At 55.2% G+C, this 10,767-nt stretch overlaps 1 long non-coding RNA gene across 1 annotated transcript; it reads right to left on the reverse strand.

The window, feature by feature from the left end:
* Nucleotides 1–3,116: 3,116 nt before the first annotated feature.
* On the reverse strand, nucleotides 3,117–9,219 carry LOC125121477 (uncharacterized). Its single transcript, XR_007133476.1, has 2 exons — nucleotides 8,322–9,219; nucleotides 3,117–4,284 (listed from the first exon to the last, which is right to left on the reverse strand). It is a non-coding gene; the product is annotated as an uncharacterized LOC125121477 (long non-coding RNA).
* Nucleotides 9,220–10,767: the final 1,548 nt, after the last annotated feature.

Raw genomic sequence — 10,767 nt, forward strand, 5'->3', positions numbered from 1 at the left:
GCAGAGGTCACCTCCGGCCGGCTCCCAGGGTGGGGGAGTGGGGACTTGGTCCAGCCCCACCTCTGCACTGGCTTTGTCTCAGGCAGGCGCACTGCCCACAGGAGACGCCCAGCCCAGGGCAGGGGCGCCGGAGAGAAGGGAATGCACCCCCATGGGACTTCTGGGTCCCGCCTGCCCATGTCCAGTGCAGCACGTGCTGGCACAGCCACGTGATGACAGAGGGGGCGGGGCTTCTGGAAAGGGTGGTGCTGGACAGAAGGTCACAGGTGAACACACGCGCATGTGCACGCGCAGTTGTCGGTGAGATACGTGAACACGTGCACACGCACGCACACAGTTGTTAATGAGATACCGGATTTCACCTCCCGACCTCGGGCCGCTCTGAGGAGGGCGCCTCCTACCAGAGCGATGGGGCTGAGCGCGCGCTCATGGAGACGGCCGCGTGCAGCTTTGGGTCCGCAGCCCGAGCAAAGGCGGCCCCTCCAAACGGCAGCGTCAGTGTCACAGTGGGATGGGGAGGGCGTGGCTCCGGGGGTTAAGGAGCACCTGTGTTTGTGCCGTGGACGCCCTGGGGCTCCGTCCAGGACGGCTGGCTGGGTGAGCTCCGGTGCCCGATGAAGATGTGGGCAGCGGCCAGCGGCCTTGGAGCCGATCCGAGTCTGCGGTGGGTGGGAACCAGGGGGCGCCTTACCGACCCTCCCGGCAGAGCTGCATCTTCAGTTACTACAGTTAGGGTGGGAGAGGGGCCCCGAGGCAGGGATGCCCCAGTGAGGGGGACGCAGAGCAGGGTCGGGGCCCAAGCAGCGGCGCTGCGTCCCCAGAGCCTGGGCCAGCGCCCAGGACGTGGCAGGTGGGCGATTCCTTAGCCAGTGAATGACCTCTGCAGCCTCACCTGGGAGACACGTTTTGCGTGTTTTCTGTTTCACTTCTTCTCTGAAAGAGGACAGCCGGGGGTGGGGGGGGGGAGGCGGAGAGGAGTGAGGGGCAGGTTTCTGTGCCCAGCCCTCTCCCGGCCTCGCCCACGTCCTTGCCCGGTCAGAGCCGCCCCCACGCAGGCAGGCGCTTCTGGACGTCTCATCGCAACAGTGTTTCAAGGGTGATTTATGGTCAGTCGCCATGTAACTCACACGTTCTGGACACAAACACAAACTTATAAAGGACAGAGAACATTTCTCTCCCAGCCACCCGGACAAAGGGCTGCCCTCGGCCCAACGCTGTGTGTCCTCCTTAGGCAGTCTCCGGGCTTCGGGTTTTATCAGCCTGTCTTGTCGCAGTTGGAGAGGAATTGTCCTGAAAAATCCTCACGCCGGAGCCAGGAGGATTTTCTCCTTTCGAATTCAGGGTACATCCTCGCCAAACAACAGCTGTGAAATCTGGACTCTCCCATTTCGGTTTAAGATGAGGGTCTCTTTGTGAGGCTGGATTAGTGACGCTGGCCTGACCACTTTGCAAGTCTCGCTAATATATGTGCAAGTGGGAAGAGAGTTGGCACACGAGGCTCCAATTTGCTCTGCCAACCGCCCAGGGTCTCCTCGCTGCCTTTCTTGTGAGACAGACAGATTTGGGATGGCTGAGCAGCTTTCAGCATCCACTTAGTGACTGCGAGGTACCCTGAGCCGTTGGGGGGGGGTGGACGCGCGGGGTGGGGGAGGTTCGCACAGAGCCCAAACCCGTGGCTGGGGAGGAGGGCAGGGGAACAGAACATGGGCTCAGGGTCTTCATTCTGCGCCAGGGACTCCTGAGAGCAGCTGAGCCCATGGGCAAGTTCAATTTACCAAAACCGAGGCAATGTGGGGGTTCCTGCTGTGGTACAGCAGGTTAAGGATCCAGCATTGCTGCAGCTGTGGTGGAGGTGGAAGCTCCAGACTGGATTCAGCCCCTGGCCTGGGAACTTCCATGTGCTGCTGCTGGTAGAGCTGAAAAAAAAGAGAGAGAGAGACATAGAGACAGCAAGATGCCGAGCAGCACGGAGGCTGGCAGGGAAGGAGGGCGTGCCCTGGGCCGCGCAGACCAGTGCTGGAGGCCTGAGTCCTCTTGCCTTCTGCCATTTAATAGTCTGGCCTGTTCGACACAGGTGATTCGGACAGCCTCGCTGTACGTCTCCACGCCTGTGAAAGGAGGCTGGGGTAACGCACCGCTTGTGAAAAATCAAGAAAGATCATGGATTTGAAACACTTCACAGACATTGCTCTATGTGCAGAATATGCAAATTACAGGTGAATTACTATGATGAAAGATTGTTGTATTGTGTCATTGCTGAATCGAAGTTTAAGATCAGTAAAACTGGGAATGTCAGCTGGTACAACCACTATGGAGAACAGCATGGAGGTACCTCAGAAAACTATACGTGGAACTACCACAAGGCCCAGCCATCCCACTCTTGGGCATATATCTGGACAAAACTTTCCTTGAAAAAGACACATGCACCCACATGTTCATTGCAGCACTATTCACGGCAGCCAAGACATGGAAACAACCCAGATGTCTGTTGACAGATGAATGGATTAGGAAGATGTGGTATATATACATAATGGAATACTACTCAGCCATAAAAAAGAACAAAATAATGCCACGTGCAGCAACATGGATGGAACTCATACTAGGTGAAGTAAGTCAGAAAGAGAAAGACAAATACCAGATGATATCACTTATATCTGGAATCTAACATACGGCACAAATGAACCTTTCCACAGAAAAGAAAATCATGGACTTGGAGAACAGACTTGTGTTTGCCAAGGGGGAGGGGAAGGAAGTGGAATGGACTGGGAATTTGGGGTTCATAGATGCAAACTATTGCCTTTGGAATGGATTAGCAATGAGATCCTGCTGTGTAGCACTGGGAACCATGTCTAGTCACTTATGATGGAGCATGATAATGGGAGAAAAAAGAATGTATATATGCACGTGTGACTGGGTCACTTTGCTGTACAGTGGAATCCTGACAGAACACTGTAAACCAGCTATAATGGAAAAAATAAAAATCATTATGAAAAAAAAGATCAGTAAAACCAGAGAGTGTGACAGGTGCACTTATGTTGCAAGAATAGCCAGGAAAAAGAGCCAAGAGGGAAAATGTGTGATTTCAGATGCCAAAACATAGCATTGAACCAATGGGATGCAGGAGCGAACAAAAAGCATTTTAATAACAGAGAATAGAGATTCTAGATTCAATTCAAATTAGTAAGGGAAACTGTAGATTATTTAATAAATAATAGCAGGACTATTATCTATTAAATAAATAATAGTCTGTTTGGAGGAAATGCTAGATTTTAATTCACAATCTTTATGAAAATAATTTTCAGATAAAAAACTGAACGTTATTCTGTGATAATCTATGTGGGAAAAAATTCTGAGAGAGCACAGGTATATGTCTGTGTATGTCCGGGTCACTTTTGTTCCATCTCTAGCTGAATCGGCCCCCTTTAGACAGCTTTCCTGGAAGCCCGTGGCCATCCTTAAGGCGGGAGCTGGAAGCACAGTTTCACAGAAGACGGGTTTCTGTTTGCAACTTGTAGGACTTTTGTGGCCCGAAGGGAACGAATGGCTCTTGGGTTCATGGTCATGGGTGCCTGGAGCCAGCTCCTGATGTGGGAGATACAAGCCTCTCCCTCGTCCGGGCCCTCTTTCCCTGCACCCATCCCCTTCCCCTGTCCTTCTGGGCTCACCTTGAGGTGTCCCAGCTGAGAAGCTGCAGCCCAGGGTGTGTCACAGCTCCCACACGGTGGCCTGTTCCTGGGCTGTGTGTCGTCTGCCCAGTGAGCAGTCTCTTCCCCCTGGAGCCCCCCGCGCCCCTGCAGAGCCTGTGCGAGTCAGGGGTCTGCAGGGAGCGTGTCCTGTGCAAAGGGAGGGTCACCTGCTCCCAGCACCTGGGGGAGGCGGCGGGGAGGGAGCGCAGGGCTCCTGGACCCGGCGGCTGCGGCCGAATCAGAATGACGTCGCCGAAGCCTGCGTGGGCTTTGCTTTGTTCCAAACACTGTGATCCGGTCAGGCGACCTCTTGGTGGTCACCAGCCCCGGGGATAATGGCCAGCTCCTTCACCCGGGACCTTTTGGCGGCGAGGTAGCCTCTCAGTTGTTTAAGCCGGCTGGAGATGGCGAGGTTCATGGTTTCAACAGAGCGGAGCCCGGAGGACGCCCAGGTCTGCACGGGGACGAGGACGCTGACACTCGAAGAAGAAGAAATCCCGGGGGGCCCTGCGGACGCCAGGCCAGGCCATGGCATTGGAAGACTTTCTTTTCTTTCCAAAGTAACTGTCAGCATCATTTCAGCGGTTTCTCAGTGCATCTGTGGTCAGAGCAGATAGAAATTTTTGTTAAATCATTGAAAAAAGACATTTATTAAATTTCATGGAACTTGTATGCAATGAAAAAAGAGGAAAAGGAAGGCAATGTATACATTTCATGAGTGAAATTGGTTCCTAAAAATTCTAAGGATCAAAAGAAGCTCAGAAGTCGGGACGAGGGTCGACTTTCTTTTTTAAATTAAAAAAAGTTGTCACGTTATAACCTGAAGGATTGGATTCCGCTCTGCGCGTGCCTCTCTCCCGCCCATTTTCCTTCCCCGCCCACCCTCGCAGGTTGTCACGCTTTCAGAGTGGCCTGTGCTCCCCCTGCTTGTGTCCTGTGTCCATGGTTGTGTAGTGCTTAGCTGCCATCCTTTCTGTATTCAAATAGAGCCAGCATCCTTTTTTCATACATTGTTTTTTTAAAATTGATTCAACTGCTGTATGACTAAACTTTTGACATCAAGGTTTTTTTGGTTTTTTTGCTTTTGGTTTTCTTTTTGAGAAGTGCTGATGGGTGAATTTTTGCCATCAGGTATTTTGCCCAGATGGCCCGATGGAGCCCCTGTTGACCGAATTCTTCCCTGGTGGGGGAGGGCACCTCTGCAGGGCGTTCTGGCCGCTGAGTGCCTTTCCCCGGCCCCTGGCACCCATCTTCTGACTGAGTGTCACCGGGGAGAGGTCCCATTCCGATGCCCCCTGGACGTCACCGATTTAGAGCACACGGATGTCTAGCTTTCCGCCTGGATGCTCGAGCAATGTGACTCATCCTGGAAATTCAGGAACTTCCGACACGTCTCGGTAATCAATGGTTGTGAACTGATCACTCCTGGAACAGGAAAAAGTCCCCTTACATCTGCACGCTTGCTTTTTCTTTGTTTCAGGAAAATCTTCCCAGAATATATTTCTTTCTGTGTTTTCATTTCTATTTCTGACATACCAGTTGCCCCTGCATTTGGCTCACTTCTACGTCTAATTAGGAATTGTCACTGTTGATCATTTTTAAACCAACGAAGCCAGGCCTCTCCTCCTGGTTCAGCCGATGGGCCTGTCTTGGTGTGACCCTCTCTCCAAGAGACCGTGGGCCTTTCCTCCGTGGAGCTAATTAGCTGTGAGCTGTGTTAGCTTCTTCCTCCTGGTTTTGGATATAAGCCTTAATTTTCTAATGATGAATTATTGGCCTCCATCCGTTTCTGAATCCCCTGCAACTTTCCCTTGTATTTGGTTGGAGCTGAAATCTGCTCTTGGTTTTGTGCATTTTGTGAAGAGCCTGGGGTCCCTTCTAGTTCTAGCAAGTTCTCAGCTGGGCCTCTTTTTCTGGGGGTGCCCTCAGCCTCTGCCAGGACCAGGCCCCACCTGGGTCGTTTGCACCTGAGACTCCTCCTCTGCCAGGCTCCCTGCCCCTGCGGGCCTTCTTGCTCCAATTCCTGCCCTCCCAGCGGTTACAGCACATCTGTGGGACGGCCCCCCCCTCCCCCGGCCCGGGAAGACCACCTGTCCCCTGCCTTTCCTCAGACTCTGTGGCTCAGGATTAGGGGGTGGGTAGAATTTTTGACCCCAGAGGTCATTTTTCTGACATTGCCCATGGGTCGTTTCTTTTCGAATTTATGTTTATTAGTGGAAATTTTCAGAGTTTTGTCCACTTCTTCCCCAGGATTTTGATTCTAAGGCATAGGAGCTTTGTCAATGACTGTGCTGCTCTGTCAAGATGCCACTTTTTTTTTTTTTTGTCTTTTTGCCATTTCTAGGGCCGCTTCCACGGCACATGGAGACTCCCAGGCCAGGGGTCGAATCGGAGCTGTAGCCGCCAGCCTACGCCAGAGCCACAGCAACGTGGGATCCGAGCCGCATCTGCAACCTACTCCACAGCTCACAGCAACGCCGGATCCTTAACCCACTGAGCAAGGCCAGGGATCGAACCCGCAACGTCATGGTTCCTAGTCGGATTTGTCAAACACCGAGCCACGGTGGGAACTCCCCAGATGCCACTTTTAAAAGCTAATGGCATGAAAATACTCTTTCCTTTTTTGGATGTTACTACTCTGCTTATGAAACGAGTTTTTACATGTTGATTCTTGATTAGGTTTTGCAGGATGGTAGTTCCGTGCTCTGGCTTTGTTTGGAGGAGACCCCCCTGAGTGTATTTTAAATAATTCAGAATTTCCAGGTAATTTCTGTAACGATCAGTTCCCAGGCCTCTTCTTACGGCACGTGCCCACGGCATTTGGTGCCCTTGACCCTCCCTCTCCCGGACCCTCCCCCGTGTGGCCGCCCTCCGGGACGCTCAGTCCGCTTGGCTGTGCCCTCTCGGCCTCTGGCCTCTTACCCGTCCTCAGCCCTTTCTTTCTCCCATCCCCTCGACATGCCGATGGACGTTCCCGCCCCAGGATGGCTCACGGGCATCTCTAAGGGGTTCCTGGTCCACCCGCGGCCCGGCCCCAGCACCCCCCACCCTGGCTCCTCCACGGCCCAGGTGAGAGCCTGGCACCTGCCCAGTCCCTGTCCATCTCACACGCACACCCAGCCTTCAGGGAAGGGCCCCTGCCATCCACGCTGAGCTCAGGCCTCACACTCGCCGCTTCCACAGCCCCGTGGCTAGAAGGGCTGGAAGGGCTCCTGCCCCAGACTTTCTGCTCAGTGCCCCCCCCTGCCCCCACCCCAAAGCTGATCCTCAGCAACGCACAGGGGTCCCTGGCCTGGCTCCTCTTTCCCCCAGAAGGAAAAGGAACCACCCGACACCTGTCCTTCCTCCCAGCCTCGCCTTCCGACCTGGCTTCCTCCTCTCTGCTCCTCCTCACCCCTGCTGCCCTGCGGGCTCCCTCCCTCTGCCTGGAAGACCCCCATCCCCGTGCGGACCCCCCACTTTCCGGTCCTCGCTCAGCTGCACTTGGAGGCGAGCCGTACCCTGGCCACTCCGTTTAAGGTGGGGACCCTCCCAGCCCCCCACCCCCCTGCCCTCCCAGCCTCGAGGACCCTGTCGTGTCCACATCCTGTTCCCGGTGCCGTTTCATGCTCTTCATCTGTCTCTTGGCAGCGCGGGAACTCCACGAGGGAAGAGGCTTATTCTGTTTTGCCCGTAGCTGCACCCAACACACAATAGGCAATACATATGCACCAAATGAATACGTTAGTACAAATTCAGCTAGTGAGTTATGATGGAAATAAACCCAGGAGGGCGTTCCCTGGCCGTCTAGTGGCTACAGCACTTTCGCTGCTGTGGCCCAGGTTCAGTCCCTGGTCTGGGACCTGAGTTCCCAGGTTAGGCCGTGCACACCACGGCCAAAAAACAAAGACTAAACCACGGGAAGAGAAAAAAGTCTGCATTTACGTGGAAGCTCTGTGATTAGGGCCTTTGACCCCTAAAAGGGGGCAGCAGTGCCTCAGAAGATCGGGGTGATGGGCCCGCCTTCACACTGGGGGCTTCCGTAGCCTCTGCGTGCGGTGCGCCTGGGACAGCACCCAGAAGCTGGAAGGTTTACAAACAGGGCGTCGCAGAAGAAAGAAGGAGAAAGTGTACTGGGCAGCCCCCGCCCTGGGGAGGGGGACGGCCTACCCCCCTTTTAGCAGCTCAGCCTCACGACAGCCGGGAGCAGGCCGGCTCAGGGTGAGCTGCTCCCTGGACAGTAAGGAGCCAGACCCTCGCCCCAGAGGCCGGCCCGTCTCTGATGCTGCGGCGTCCAGCTAGTTCTCACACTGTCCCCTCACCTGCTCCCGTCCTTCTGGGCTTCTCCTAATAGACTGCATTTGGGGGCCCAGGGGGCGTCCTGCTTCTGATTGGCTCAAATTCAAAAAGTTTAATTTTGAAAATTATTGATTAGATTGACCTGTTTTAGTATCCCGTCTTTCCCTGAGACGTTTCAGCGATCTGGCCTTGGTGTCTGTTACTCAGTGTGGACGTGGAAACCCCGCCTTTCTGCTTGATCTTGGGTAAAAGTCATGCTGGGTTTTTGCTGCTGTGTATAAAGCCATCACGTCAACGACGGTGAACAATATACCCCAATTCCCCGAAACCCAACCTTCCCAGAAATTCACAACCAACCTTCCAGAATCCCACTTTTCTTCCTTGGTTTTATGCAGATTCCATATGGTGAGGATTTATTTGTGTGAGGGTTTCTTTAATAGCTTTTCCTTGAAATGCAGGGGAAAAGGCTCTTCCGTCTTCCTGAAGTAGCTCTGGTGCCAACGGAGCCCAGTGGGCGCGTGTGACCTGGGACCGCAGGCAAGGCCGGGGGCCCCCAGGGAGGGAGGGTGTGTCCTGTGTGTCACCTGTGAGCGCAGGTCCGTTCCTTCCCTCTGTCTAACTCGCTTCGTGAGGCCTCGTCTGGCCAGGGATGTCAGGCCGTGCGCATTGTGCCAGCTGGACGGCCGCACAGAAACCAGACCGAAACTGCTGTGAGCCACCTGCGGGCGCGCTCCTTCCCTGCCGCGCTGTCAGGAGCCCGCAGACGGCCAAGGACGTTTAAACGCCTTAACTCGTCACATGATGACACCGGGCCGACAGGCAGAGCTGGTTTGCGGCAGCCCGGGGAGTGTCTCTGTGTCCCGACACTGTCCCCAGGCTTCTAGCCGCCTCCTTCCTTGTCTTCTGAACAGGATTGAATTTCTTCTCCTCTGGCCAGGCCGGCACGGGAGCTGTTGAGAGCGGGAGCAGGTGGAAGAAAGTCCTGACTTAGCCTCGGGCCCGGCACCTGGGACCCTGGCACAAACCTCACCAGGCGTCCAGCCCCTCCCGGGCGCCACCCCACCTGGTCCCTCGGGAGAGTTTCCTGAAACACACCGCGCAGCTCCCGTCGCAGCTCCCGTCTTGACGGCCTCCCAGCCAAGCTGCCGGGTCACTTGGAGGTGGTCCAGCATCTTTTCTCCTTTGAGCCAAAGGACACCCTGTTTAAGAATAAACCTCCTTGTACAGAGGCAGTAGTTGTTAACTAGTCCTGAACTAACTGATCGGGGTGCTTCAAGGATTCGTCCCGAGAGAATGCCTCATTTGGAATCAACGCGTCCAGGGACAGTGCTGTTGTTCACACAACAACATACTGGGGAGGGCACTGCCCCTCGTCCTCACGGGACTGTGCCAGGCTTGTTCCCTGGCCCCCGGCAGCCAGGGATCACATCTACCTAAACAGGTGCCCGAGGCCATGCCGGCCACGTGCATGGGGAGAGGGATGGGCCAGGGTCCTGACTTCCGGTCCCCTCCGTCCCCAAACTCACCAGAGCTGACCGCCACCCCCAGGCTCTCAGCTCTGCTCCTGGGGGCCCCGCCCCCGCCCCCCGCCCCACCAGGACAGCGGGCCTCGCCCCTCACGCTTGGTCCTGAGGCAGGTCCTCGGGGGTGGAAGTCAGATGCCATGTCACTGGAAGACTTTTCATGTCACTAAACTCTCACATCAGAAACGAGAGGTTCTTGGTGAGACCCCGGGTCCCAGCTTTTTAAGGAGCCTGTACCATCACCACGTTAGCGCCTCGCGATTGGACCTGCTGTCCTGCCTCCTGTTGGAGGGGCTGGATTTTACAGACGCCCGTCTGAGGTTCTCGATTTGTTCCTAAGCCTTTCAAACCAGGGGCTGCCTGACCCCTGCTTCCCCCCCGCCCCCGCTGCCCAGGCTTATCCCTCCCGCGCTGATTCAGGAGTGGAGTGGGGGGGCGGGTTTCTGGGACCCTTGAGTATTTGCACAGTTTTCTCTAGATCAGAGTTCAGGAAGCAGGATTACTGATGCTAACGGCCCCCTTCTCTCGCTTCTTTTTCTCTCCCTGATGTGAGTGGCTGGCCCCGGTCTAAATCCCAGCTCTGACATGCGAGAGCCACGTCAGGTCAATGACTTGGCTTCCTGAAACCCGCTTCCCCCCACTTCCTGCCTCTGTCTGTTTCCCTCTCCAGATTTTTCTTTTTAAGGGCCGCACCCACGGCATGTGGAAGTTCCCAGGCTAGGGGTCAAATCGGAGATACAGCTGCCGGGCTACACCACAGCCACGGTAATACAGGATCTGAGCCGCATCTGAAACCTATACCCCAGCTCATGGCAACGCCAGATCCTTAACCCACTGAGCGAGGCCAGGCATCGAACCCGCGTCCTCACAGATACTAGTTGGGTTCATTACTGCTGAGCTGCAGCGGGAACTCCTCCCTTCCCAAACTGTAACACCAAAGTCAAGGCAGACCCAGGATGGTCTGGAAGAGCTCTCTAAACACGTCACCTGCACCTGCACCCCTCCCCTTCCTGTCCCCACAGGATAGTAGGAAAGAATGGCTCTCCCCAGGTCACTGGGCCTCGCAGACACCCTGGCTTTGTCTATGCCTGGAGCTGGGTCACAGAATATGCCAGAAAAGGCGCGGACAGTCTTGTCCTAGAAGGAAAGCCATGTCCAGCACGTGCTTGCGAGGGTGCTGGCCTGGGAAAGCGCAGCGGGATCAAACCCTGGTGCTTCGGGGCGCCTGCTGGCTGTGCGGTGTCCCCCACCCCTGCCCCCCAGGAGAGGGAGGCAGCCTG

This window comes from Phacochoerus africanus, chromosome 2, assembly GCF_016906955.1.
Source record: "Phacochoerus africanus isolate WHEZ1 chromosome 2, ROS_Pafr_v1, whole genome shotgun sequence".
In the NCBI taxonomy this organism is placed as follows: Eukaryota; Metazoa; Chordata; class Mammalia; order Artiodactyla; family Suidae; genus Phacochoerus; species Phacochoerus africanus.